Source organism: Ixodes scapularis, unplaced genomic scaffold (assembly GCF_016920785.2).
Source record: "Ixodes scapularis isolate PalLabHiFi unplaced genomic scaffold, ASM1692078v2 PGA_scaffold7__128_contigs__length_106722199, whole genome shotgun sequence".
Lineage (NCBI taxonomy): Eukaryota > Metazoa > Arthropoda > Arachnida > Ixodida > Ixodidae > Ixodes > Ixodes scapularis.
The window spans coordinates 35,688,322-35,701,786 of record NW_024609882.1 but is presented as its reverse complement, the minus strand read 5'-3'; the positions used below and the strand labels follow the sequence as shown (position 1 = coordinate 35,701,786).

Sequence of the window (13,465 nt, the reverse complement as noted above, 5' to 3'; positions counted from 1 at the left end):
AACCGCGTTCGCAACCGCTTTGCGAACGCGGATCCGCTTCCAGTGTGAATGAGCGGTTAATGTTTCCGCTTGTTTGAGGACCCCGGATAAGTACTTTCCGCAACGCAGACTGGTTTAATTAAAACATATAAAACCCGGCAATTGCATGTTCGTGTTACCCCTTGCAGAAAACCCGGCAGCAGTGTCTCTCGGCATGGTAACCACGGCAACACCGAGACGGTGAGCAGCTGCGTGCCAGGGTGAAGGAAAGCAGGTCGCAACCTCGCTGTGCACCAGTCGAGCTTTAGGCACTTTTTCTGATGTTTTAAGAACAGTTTAAGCGCTTTAGAGTACCAATGAAGGTGCCAACACACTGCTGTGTCCCGGTCTTCACGCAGTATGGTGGATACACCGACGAATCTGGACGGAAGATCAGGATTCGTCCGGATTGGTCAGTGTTGAAAGGTTAGCCAAACGGTCCGCTGCCGCGGTCGTTTGGCTAACCTCACAAATTTGCATGCATTTTATTGGTTCTGCATTATACTAATTTGCGTTTTCTTTACCAGCTGCTGTTACACGGATACGTCTGAAGCGGATAAACGAGCGTCGGTTTCACCCGGTGCACCTGCTGCCGTTCGGCCCGATTTTGCATGCAGTTGCTTAACGCACTACGTTGTTATTTTATTGCACCTTTACTTCGTGTTGCTCGTTAGGCAGATGCCGTTGGCGTAGCTAAACGAGCAGTCGAATTCGCGTATCAGTCGTGCGACCGTTTTCTGCTCTTTAACAAAACTACGCGTGGCAGACAAAAAAAAAAAAAAAAAAAAAAAAAACTCCATTTTGGAGACGCGTTTTTCGAAAATATTTTTTTTTTATGTTACTGAAACATCCACGAGCACCATACTTTACTTTATGCTACCATGCAGTATTGGGACAGTACCGCAATAAGTTGCCCTTGAGGGCATCTTTTTTATGCAAGCTTAGCGGGCTAGACATTTTGTGGACTCCAAAAATGACTTGCGGACACATCATGATGAGAGCCCTTTGTTTTTAGGTTTCACCCCTACCAAGCTAGCTAGTAAGGTCATTATCCCAGCTGGCGGTGGGAAACAGAACCGCGTTACTTGCATTTGCCATGCCGCTTTTTCACGCAGAGCCAACGGGCCGAAGAAAAAACATGTACCTTCACCTAGAGTAACTGTATAGGCTCTGCTTGCAGAGCGGAGCATATACAGTTACTCTACCTTCACCATGGAGAGCGCGCCCTCTGTTGCCAATTGCGAACAGGGTTGTCATGTTTTTGAAAAGGGTCTATTATCCCTCCACACTATACTATTTTTTTTTATTATTAGTAGTAGCTAAAATCTAACCTGAAACTAGTTTCTTCTTTTTTTTTTTTAAGGGGTTGCACTCAGACTTGTTTACGTTACTGAAAAATAGTAAGGAAGGACATTTACAATTACTCAAGGCTAAATTGTAATTTATTACCATCACAATTACCCTCCCATGAAAGTAAGTGACCGTTATCCCAAAAAGTAATCCGTTACTTTCACCAATATTGTCTTCAATTAAGAAACAAAGGGAAGGGTGTTGTTCAAGTTCTTATTGTTGCAACCTGTTCCATTTAATGACCTTGAGTATTTTGAGCAACAGCTGACTCTCAAAAGTCTCGTCGGACATTTTGCGTTATTTCTTACTCAATATGTCGACTTGCTACGCTGAACACCCTTCGAACTGAGGCACTAGATGCGTATTCTGCCTCACGAGTGTTTTATGCTCTGCATTGAGCTTTTTCAGCGAAGCAATGGAAGTACTATTTACATCGAAGATTGCGCAAAGCTTCCTCGTTGCAGCCGTCGCCTGATATTCGAGTTTTAGTAGATCTCCCCGATAACGAGACGATGAATGCGCAAAGGCGGCAGCGGAGTATCGGGTATCGTTATCGGAGTCATCGGACTGATCTACGAAATCGCGAAGCTGTAGAAGTCATCATACATCTAGACAAAAACTTGAATAATAATTGATTTATGTACGTCTTACTATACCGGCATATATTACCAGACAATAGCAAAACATAGTTGTAACGGTAAGATGATAATTAAATAATAAATAAGGTTTGGCTCGATCTTCTTTTGGTTCTGAACAGGTCGAGCCTCGGTTGAGACGTTGGTGAATAAAAAAGTTTCTAGTATATAAATATAAGTAATCGAAAATAAAAAAAATAAAAAACACCCATAACAACAATTAATGATAACGTCTGCTAAAACAAGGAAATGTAAATGTGCGTTTGCCGTGTGTACCTTTCTTGGTGCCGTTCAAAAACGCACGGAGCACGAACCGACTGCAGTTTACTCCGGTGTTCTCCAGGTAGACGTCCGCTGATGCCACGGGCAGCGAAGGGCAGAGTACTAACTAAGCCGCGCTATGGCCCCCCCACTCACGAGTTTCACTCTCTCCTCAAGCCCAGAATATCAAGTCTACGTCAGCCACCATTATGTTTTAGTTGTAAAAATATCTGCTTAAGATAAGATGCGTCCCTGCTGAGGTATAAAAACAGGAAGAAGAAAAAAGGAAGACTATTACCATTTTCGAAGTGCTCGCAAAAAGCTGACTCACAAAACGGGTGACTGACTTGCTGGAATTTACAAATAAAGTGGACCAACCCTAGAAGTTGGACTACAAACAAGTAAGTAGCTTTTAAAACAGGGTTAAATAAGGTGAAAGAAACAGAAAAAAAAAAGTGAAAGCCGTTTACAAATCCCTGTAACGCCGAATTGGAGCGCAGCTCTTGAGGAGGAGGAGTGAAGGGTACTGAGGGGAGGGTAGACCCCTCCCCCTTCTCCTCCTCCTCCCCTCATTCTTTAATATGCTCCGGGGGGGGGGGGGTGTCACGTGACTTCGGGGAGGGGGTCACGTGACCTCGGGGAGGCGTGACCTGGGGGTGACCTCAAGGCCACGTGACCCCAAAGGTGACCCCCACGTGACCTTGGGGGTCACGTGACCTGGAGGGGTCACGTGACCTCGGGGGGTCACGTGACCTCAGAGGGGTCACGTGACCTCAGAGGGGTCACGTGACCTGGGGGTCACGTGACCTTGAGATGACCTTGGAAGGGGTCACGTGACCTTGGGGAGGCGACCACGTGACCTCGGGGGTCACGTGACCTTGGGGAGGCGACCACGTGACCTCGGGGGTCACGTGACCTCAGAGGGGTCACGTGACTTGGGGGTCACGTGACCTTCAAAGGGTCACGTGGGGCCATCTTGGGGTCACGTGACCTTGAGATGACCTTGGAAGGGGTCACGTGACCTTCAGGGGGTCACGTGACCTTGAGATGACCTTGAGAGGGGTCACGTGACCTTGGGGGTCACGTGACCTTGGGATGACCTTGGTTACGCCGACGCCGACGGCGACGGCGACGGTGACGCCGACGGCGACGGCGACGCCGCTCAAGCCGGGAACGGGCCCCTAAGAGCTGCGCTCTAAAATACACCCTGTTTTCTAAGAGATTATAAGTGTGGAGCAACGAACGAGGATGCTTGTGGCAATAACACCTTGACATATTATCACATCTCTTTTAGTGGATATTAGGGTAGACGGAGCGTTGTCTTGTGTTGTGATATTATAAAAATGGTCGTAGTCACTATAACCGAGAAGGACATTGATAATTATTCTCTGTGCACCTACCGCCTCCAGCTTCTTGAAGAGGCACACAATCACTCGGCGTCCTCCTCTCCCCGTCTTCGATCGCAAAGAAAAAACAAAGGGACTAAAAAAAAAGCAAATAAATCTTGCCCCCCCACCTCTTTGTTTATTTGGATTTTTTCGTCATTGTTGTTAGAGTAAAAAAAAAAAATTCAAAGGCTTCGTGTTGCAAAAAAAAAAAAAAAGGCTTTGCGGAACTAAAGAGTGACAAACCTCCCTTTGCGCTGATCAATTCGCGTGACAGTGTCACTGCGCTCGACTTCACCAAAATAAAAACAACCCTCCCTTTAAAGGGAAGGAAAGATTCCGAGTCAAGAGGTCCAACGCGTCAAAAGGTCCAACGAGTCAAGAGGTCCAATATTGGACCTCTTGACGCGTTGGACCTCCTGACGCGTTGGACCTCTTGACTCGCCGTGGATCTCTTGACTCGTTGGACCTCTTGACGCGTTGGACCTCTTGACCCATATTGGATCTCTTGACTCGTGCCTCGATGTGTCAAGAGGTCCAACGCGTAAAGAGGTCCAATATTCCCGTTTTTTTTATTATTATTGTGTTGGAAAAGTCACTGATTTTGACGACCGATTTTGCCGGCGGCTTTTTCGCTGACTGAGCCAGGTAATGCTCACGCATTAAAAAAGCTGACAACAGGGATGCTAACAATAAAGGCAGAGAAGAAAATGTCGAAAAAAGAGCAAAAGGTTGAGCTGTGAAGTCTTCCACACGGCAGGGGGGATCTCACGAACACGGCTTTAATACATCGTTTCTGGCCTGTGATGTAATCAGTGTTCGTGCGTATGACCCGTGATTTGCTTGGTTTTTGAAGCGACAGATAGGCGCGCCGTGGGCTGTGGGGATCGCATGCTGGGCACTGGATTCGTAAACACTGGAAATCATTGTTGTTTTAAACTGTCAAGCTTATATCAACATTCGTTTGTTGGGGACCTGTGTGCCTTCTCTCTTCTACCCATGACCACAAAGTCGTAAATCTGCATCTCCCGTGTTGCTCTCCCCCGCGAATATCGAGATTTGAGATGCATTTTTTTTTAGGAAGTGACTACTTCGACATCCGGGTTCGAAATAATTGTAAAACTATCTTGAACACATCTTTCGTCACATACAAAGGATATGTCCATAGTTATTTGCTATTTCCACGTCTACCATCACACTAAAGCACTACTACGGCGTTTGACGTCAGGATAACTGAACGTATAGTTCTTTTTTTTTTATTTCTGTGACATCATTTTCAAAAGTTGTAATAATTGTTTAAATTTGTTCACGTTTTGTCAAAATAGCTTCCTTGTTATTTTGAAGTGCTTGGTCTTCAAAGAACTTGAAGAGACAGTTTGCCCTGGCGCAGCATGGCATGTAAAGTTAGTCATTTTTCCATTCTCCATGGCCTAGCACTGGACACAGTAGAGATTTATCGGCTTCAGAGATCGACCTGCTTTCCGACACGAACTTTTCTTCAATCAACTTCAATCTCTATGACCCAATTTTCTAAAAATGATTGAGCAAGTAACCCACCATCTTACAATTCCAACCGACTAACACATCGCGTAATTTCAACTAAAAGTAAATGATATCGACAAACAAGTGTTATGTAATTCGTGTCAAGAATGCTTAATCATGAAACGTTCAGTTTATGGTTTATTTCACAGCATTCTCAAAAATAAAGAGCAGTAAAGGAGTTAAAAAATCGCTAGCATAAGTATTTGTGGCTGCTCCCTGCCTTTAAGTAAGCCAACGGCCCAAATTAACCCTCTATAGCTTGCACCGGTCATAACGTTTCAAGGGGACAATGCTCACATTCATTAGCAACACTCTATTGGACGCCAAATGGCATAATTTGGGCTCGTTTAAAGACACCCTTCAGTGATATTTGAGCTTCTTGCCATGTTCTGTTATTTACCTCTTTAGTGAATCGGCGAACTCAGTGAATAAAAACTAAAGCATAAAATAGTAGTGCATCATATTTTTAATAAAACATATAAAACCCGGTACTGGACAATGTTACCCAAGGAAGTATTTGCGTTTAAATATACTGAGGTACATGAAAGGAAAGGCTAAATGCGAGATGCTGAGGTACATTTGTATTTTATATCTCGGGAATATGAGAGACACTTCCGTAGAAATGGTATGAATAAGTCCTAGAACAGAGAGACTGGAACACAGATATGAAGTTCGCGATGGACCTCTTGACGCGTTGGACCTCTTGACGCGTTGGAACTTGGACCCCTTGACTCGATGGACCTCTTGACGCGTTGGACCTCTTGACACAAATTGGACCTTTTGACTCGTTGGACCTCTTGACGCGTTGGACCTCTTGACTCGAATTGGACCTTTTGACTCGTTGGACCTCTTGACCCGCCTGTCACGTGGCTATTGGACCTCTTGACTCGTTGGACCTTTTGACTCGTTGGACCTCTTGACCATAAGCGAGGCGGGAAAGGGGGGGGGTGGATTCCGAGTCAAGAGGTCCAACGCGTCAAGAGGTCCAACGAGTCAAGAGGTCCAATATTGGACCTCTTGACGCGTTGGACCTCTTGACTCGCCGTGGATCTCTTGACTCGTTGGACCTCTTGACGCGTTGGACCTCTTGACCCATATTGGATCTCTTGACTCGTGCCTCGATGTGTCAAGAGGTCCAACGCGTCAAGAGGTCCAATATTGGATAGCTTGACTCGTTGCATCTCTTGGTGTGAAATATGTGCAGGCAAGGGGCGTGAAATAAGTACAGGCAAAAAGAAAAAAAAAACTATAAGGGCACCTAAGCTTTCTCTTACGATGTGAGAATGCCCGAGCACTACCTGTTCCCGAGTTGTGTTTCCGCAACGAATAGGGCACTAGTTGCGCGATCAAGAGGGCCTAGGTTCATAACCAGGCAGGGGATGGTTTCGTGCTCACGTAACCAGAGAGGTCAAGTGACCAGAGGTTTTTTTTGTTTGGTCACGTGACCACAGACTTTTTTTTGGTTTGGCCACATGACTAGATAGGTCACGTGACCAGAGAGATCACGTGACCAAAGATATCTCGTAACTAGAGTTTTTTTATTATTATTATGTTGGATTGTGTTGGACAAGCCACGTATTTTACGACGGATTTTGCCGACGGATTTTGCCGACGGCTTTTTCGCTGACTGAGCCAGGTAATGCTCACGCACTAAGAAGACAGGCAACAGAGATGCTAACCATAAAGGCGGAGAAGAAAAATGTCGAAAAAAGAGCAAAAAGTGGAGCTGTGAAGACTTCCACACGGCAGGGGGGATCTCACGAACACGGCTTTGATACATCGTTTCTGGCCGGTGATGTAATCAGTGTTCGTGCGTATGGCCCGTGGTTTGCTTGGTTTCTAACGCGACAGATACGCCCGCGCTGGGCTGTGGGGACCGCATGCTGCGCACTGGATTTGTAAACACCGGAAATCATTCTTGTTATAAACTGTCAAGCTTATAGCAACATTCGTTTGTTGGGGACCTGTGTGCCTTCTCTCTTCTACCCCTGACCACAAAGTCGTAAATCTGCATCTCCCGTGTTGGTCTCCCCCGCGAATATCGAACACGTAACCAGAAAGATCTTAACATTTCACGATTTAATAGAGATGCCTTTTTTTTAGGAAGTGACTACTTCGACATCCGGTTCGAAATAATTGTAAAACTATTTTGAACAAATCTTTCGTCACATACGAAACACGGGAATTGCAGCCGGCAGGGATCCCAGCATGAGTTCACCGTGCTTTTTTCGCATGCAGGCGACAGTCCTGTCGGCACTCTGCTTTATCAGTAGCGACGGCTTTGGCGGGAGTGGCCCATCAACGATCACATCAAGCAGGTGGATTTCCACTGACTTCACGGCGAACGCGACCATGACATCGACGGTTCTGCATCGGGGGGTGTTCTTCAGTGTTCCCGTGGCTGCCACCCCTACTGCAAAAAATGGACTATCCCAGCGGCTTTATAAGACGACCGACGCCACCACTTCTTCGGGAATTGGAGCCGGCAGGGATCCCAGCATGAGTTCACCGTGCTTTTTTTGCATGCAGGCGACAGTCCTGTCGGCACTCTGCTTTATCAGTAGCGACGGCTTTGGCGGGAGTGGCCCATCAACGATCACATCAAGCAGGTGGATTTCCACTGACTTCACGGCGAACGCGACCATGACATCGACGGTTCTGCATCGGGGGGTGTTCTTCAGTGTTCCCGTGGCTGCCACCCCTACTGCAAAAAATGGACTATCCCAGCGGCTTTATAAGACGACCGACGCCACCACTTCTTCGGGAATTGGAGCCGGCAGGGATCCCAGCATGAGTTCACCGTGCTTTTTTTGCATGCAGGCGACAGTCCTGTCGGCACTCTGCTTTATCAGTAGCGACGGCTTTGGCGGGAGTGGCCCATCAACGATCACATCAAGCAGGTGGATTTCCACTGACTTCACGGCGAACGCGACCATGACATCGACGGTTCTGCATCGGGGGGTGTTCTTCAGTGTTCCCGTGGCTGCCACCCCTACTGCAAAAAATGGACTATCCCAGCGGCTTTATAAGACGACCGACGCCACCACTTCTTCGGGAATTGGAGCCGGCAGGGATCCCAGCATGAGTTCACCGTGCTTTTTTTGCATGCAGGCGACAGTCCTGTCGGCACTCTGCTTTATCAGTAGCGACGGCTTTGGCGGGAGTGGCCCATCAACGATCACATCAAGCAGGTGGATTTCCACTGACTTCACGGCGAACGCGACCATGACATCGACGGTTCTGCATCGGGGGGTGTTCTTCAGTGTTCCCGTGGCTGCCACCCCTACTGCAAAAAATGGACTATCCCAGCGGCTTTATAAGACGACCGACGCCACCACTTCTTCGGGAATTGGAGCCGGCAGGGATCCCAGCATGAGTTCACCGTGCTTTTTTCGCATGCAGGCGACAGTCCTGTCGGCACTCTGCTTTATCAGTAGCGACGGCTTTGGCGGGAGTGGCCCATCAACGATCACATCAAGCAGGTGGATTTCCACTGACTTCACGGCGAACGCGACCATGACATCGACGGTTCTGCATCGGGGGGTGTTCTTCAGTGTTCCCGTGGCTGCCACCCCTACTGCAAAAAATGGACTATCCCAGCGGCTTTATAAGACGACCGACGCCACCACTTCTTCGGGAATTGGAGCCGGCAGGGATCCCAGCATGAGTTCACCGTGCTTTTTTTGCATGCAGGCGACAGTCCTGTCGGCACTCTGCTTTATCAGTAGCGACGGCTTTGGCGGGAGTGGCCCATCAACGATCACATCAAGCAGGTGGATTTCCACTGACTTCACGGCGAACGCGACCATGACATCGACGGTTCTGCATCGGGGGGTGTTCTTCAGTGTTCCCGTGGCTGCCACCCCTACTGCAAAAAATGGACTATCCCAGCGGCTTTATAAGACGACCGACGCCACCACTTCTTCGGGAATTGGAGCCGGCAGGGATCCCAGCATGAGTTCACCGTGCTTTTTTCGCATGCAGGCGACAGTCCTGTCGGCACTCTGCTTTATCAGTAGCGACGGCTTTGGCGGGAGTGGCCCATCAACGATCACATCAAGCAGGTGGATTTCCACTGACTTCACGGCGAACGCGACCATGACATCGACGGTTCTGCATCGGGGGGTGTTCTTCAGTGTTCCCGTGGCTGCCACCCCTACTGCAAAAAATGGACTATCCCAGCGGCTTTATAAGACGACCGACGCCACCACTTCTTCGGGAATTGGAGCCGGCAGGGATCCCAGCATGAGTTCACCGTGCTTTTTTCGCATGCAGGCGACAGTCCTGTCGGCACTCTGCTTTATCAGTAGCGACGGCTTTGGCGGGAGTGGCCCATCAACGATCACATCAAGCAGGTGGATTTCCACTGACTTCACGGCGAACGCGACCATGACATCGACGGTTCTGCATCGGGGGGTGTTCTTCAGTGTTCCCGTGGCTGCCACCCCTACTGCAAAAAATGGACTATCCCAGCGGCTTTATAAGACGACCGACGCCACCACTTCTTCGGGAATTGGAGCCGGCAGGGATCCCAGCATGTGTTCACCGTGCTTTTTTCGCATGCAGGCGACAGTCCTGTCGGCACTCTGCTTTATCAGTAGCGACGGCTTTGGCGGGAGTGGCCCATCAACGATCACATCAAGCAGGTGGATTTCCACTGACTTCACGGCGAACGCGACCATGACATCGACGGTTCTGCATCGGGGGGTGTTCTTCAGTGTTCCCGTGGCTGCCACCCCTACTGCAAAAAATGGACTATCCCAGCGGCTTTATAAGACGACCGACGCCACCACTTCTTCGGGAATTGGAGCCGGCAGGGATCCCAGCATGAGTTCACCGTGCTTTTTTCGCATGCAGGCGACAGTCCTGTCGGCACTCTGCTTTATCAGTAGCGACGGCTTTGGCGGGAGTGGCCCATCAACGATCACATCAAGCAGGTGGATTTCCACTGACTTCACGGCGAACGCGACCATGACATCGACGGTTCTGCATCGGGGGGTGTTCTTCAGTGTTCCCGTGGCTGCCACCCCTACTGCAAAAAATGGACTATCCCAGCGGCTTTATAAGACGACCGACGCCACCACTTCTTCGGGAATTGGAGCCGGCAGGGATCCCAGCATGAGTTCACCGTGCTTTTTTCGCATGCAGGCGACAGTCCTGTCGGCACTCTGCTTTATCAGTAGCGACGGCTTTGGCGGGAGTGGCCCATCAACGATCACATCAAGCAGGTGGATTTCCACTGACTTCACGGCGAACGCGACCATGACATCGACGGTTCTGCATCGGGGGGTGTTCTTCAGTGTTCCCGTGGCTGCCACCCCTACTGCAAAAAATGGACTATCCCAGCGGCTTTATAAGACGACCGACGCCACCACTTCTTCGGGAATTGGAGCCGGCAGGGATCCCAGCATGTGTTCACCGTGCTTTTTTCGCATGCAGGCGACAGTCCTGTCGGCACTCTGCTTTATCAGTAGCGACGGCTTTGGCGGGAGTGGCCCATCAACGATCACATCAAGCAGGTGGATTTCCACTGACTTCACGGCGAACGCGACCATGACATCGACGGTTCTGCATCGGGGGGTGTTCTTCAGTGTTCCCGTGGCTGCCACCCCTACTGCAAAAAATGGACTATCCCAGCGGCTTTATAAGACGACCGACGCCACCACTTCTTCGGGAATTGGAGCCGGCAGGGATCCCAGCATGAGTTCACCGTGCTTTTTTTGCATGCAGGCGACAGTCCTGTCGGCACTCTGCTTTATCAGTACCGACGGCTTTGGCGGGAGTGGCCCATCAACGACCACATCAAGCAGGTGGATTTCCACTGACTTCACGGCGAACGCGACCATGACATCGGCGGTTCTGCATCGGGGGGCGTTCTTCAGTGTTCCCGTGGCTGCCACCCCTACTGCAACAAATGGACTATTTCAGCGGCTTTATAAGACGGCCGACGCCACCACTTCTTCGGGAATTGGAGCCGGCAGGGATCCCAGCATGAGTTCACCGTGCTTTTTTCGCATGCAGGCGACAGTCCTGTCGGCACTCTGCTTTATCAGTAGCGACGGCTTTGGCGGGAGTGGCCCATCAACGATCACATCAAGCAGGTGGATTTCCACTGACTTCACGGCGAACGCGACCATGACATCGACGGTTCTGCATCGGGGGGTGTTCTTCAGTGTTCCCGTGGCTGCCACCCCTACTGCAAAAAATGGACTATCCCAGCGGCTTTATAAGACGACCGACGCCACCACTTCTTCGGGAATTGGAGCCGGCAGGGATCCCAGCATGAGTTCACCGTGCTTTTTTCGCATGCAGGCGACAGTCCTGTCGGCACTCTGCTTTATCAGTAGCGACGGCTTTGGCGGGAGTGGCCCATCAGCGATCACATCAAGCAGGTGGATTTCCACTGACTTCACGGCGAACGCGACCATGACATCGACGGTTCTGCATCGGGGGGTGTTCTTCAGTGTTCCCGTGGCTGCCACCCCTACTGCAAAAAATGGACTATCCCAGCGGCTTTATAAGACGACCGACGCCACCACTTCTTCGGGAATTGGAGCCGGCAGGGATCCCAGCATGAGTTCACCGTGCTTTTTTTGCATGCAGGCGACAGTCCTGTCGGCACTCTGCTTTATCAGTACCGACGGCTTTGGCGGGAGTGGCCCATCAACGACCACATCAAGCAGGTGGATTTCCACTGACTTCACGGCGAACGCGACCATGACATCGGCGGTTCTGCATCGGGGGGCGTTCTTCAGTGTTCCCGTGGCTGCCACCCCTACTGCAACAAATGGACTATTTCAGCGGCTTTATAAGACGGCCGACGCCACCACTTCTTCGGGAATTGGAGCCGGCAGGGATCCCAGCATGAGTTCACCGTGCTTTTTTCGCATGCAGGTTGGTACTGTTTACTCTGGATATTATCCTAGAGTTTGTTTTTACCTGCCGGCTCCACCCAAAGATGTTTTCCTATTGACGTATACACGTTATAAGCATCATTGCTTTTATGTGCACCGTAGGTTTTGGAGAAAATTGGTATTTATAGTATTGTTATTACTGGCGGGTGATGTCGAATTGAATCCAGGTCCCCCTACGAAGGCTGAACAGATGGCAAATATGGAATCCACGCTTATGAGCCTAACTGCTAGCATGAACAGGGTTACGACACAACTTTCCAGTATTCAAAGTAAGCAAGAAGAATTTGAAAAGAAACTGGACACCTTGATTAAGAGCAATGACCACTTAGAAAAACGTGTTGATGGTTTTGAGGGATTGACCAAAAATCTACAAGCACAGATTGACGCCCTTGAAAACCGCAGTTGAAGGTGCAATCTGATGTTTTACGGCATAGATGATACGAAAAGCAATGAGACATGGGAAGAATCGAAGAAACATGTGCTACAACTCTGTAATAATAAAATGGGCATCAACCCCATTTCGATTCAAAGGGCACATCGGATTGGTCAATATAGAGCGAATGGGAAAAGGTCAATTATTGTAAACTTTGTGTCGTGGGATGAAAAAGAAAGCATATTACACGCGGGGTTCAAATTTAAAAATACCAACTACAGTGTCTCAGAGGATTTTAGCAAAACACTTCGCGATAAAAGACGTATGTTATGGGATTTTTCAAAAGAAATAAGGTTAAACAAGGCTAACAAAGTCTTTTTGTCGTACGATAAGCTGATCGTGAATGAAGAAGCGTAAATCTGGGATACTGAACAAAAGAAGGCGGTCCTCGTGCATGGTAATAGACATGTAAGAACACAAGAATGGCATAGACCTTTCGCTCATACAACTTCTGATAATGTATCCATATCTTCAAATGCTCGCCCGACGGTTCTGTTGATAAACTGCCGCAGTCTTAAAAATAAAGTAGACGAGTTTTCCTGTTTAGTAGAGGCAATACAGCCATGCGTAGTCATGGGCACTGAGTCGTGTCTCGATGACTCACTGCTTAATAGCGAAGTGTTTCCTAAGGGCTTTGCAGTCTATCGTAATGACCGCAACGCGCATGGCGGTGGGGTGTTTTTATTGATAGACTCACAGTGGGCAAGCAGTGAGCTTCAAGTGCCGCCAAATGATACTGAATCTGTTTGTTGCCGAGTACACTTGCCCAAAGGAGGCCCCCTTGTATTAGGCACTTACTATCGTCCCCCAACAATAAATAATATCGATGAACTTGGTCAAATACTGTCCACTATTTCTGATAGTTCTATTATTGTATGAGGGGACTTTAATCTTTCCAATATCAATTGGGCAGGCACCGCATATACT

The 13,465-nt window shown here is 48.9% G+C and overlaps 1 pseudogene; it reads left to right on the top strand.

Annotated features, from left to right (window-relative positions):
• Nucleotides 1-335: 335 nt before the first annotated feature.
• On the top strand, nt 336-13,056 carry LOC115312289 (annotated as a pseudogene).
• Nucleotides 13,057-13,465: the final 409 nt, after the last annotated feature.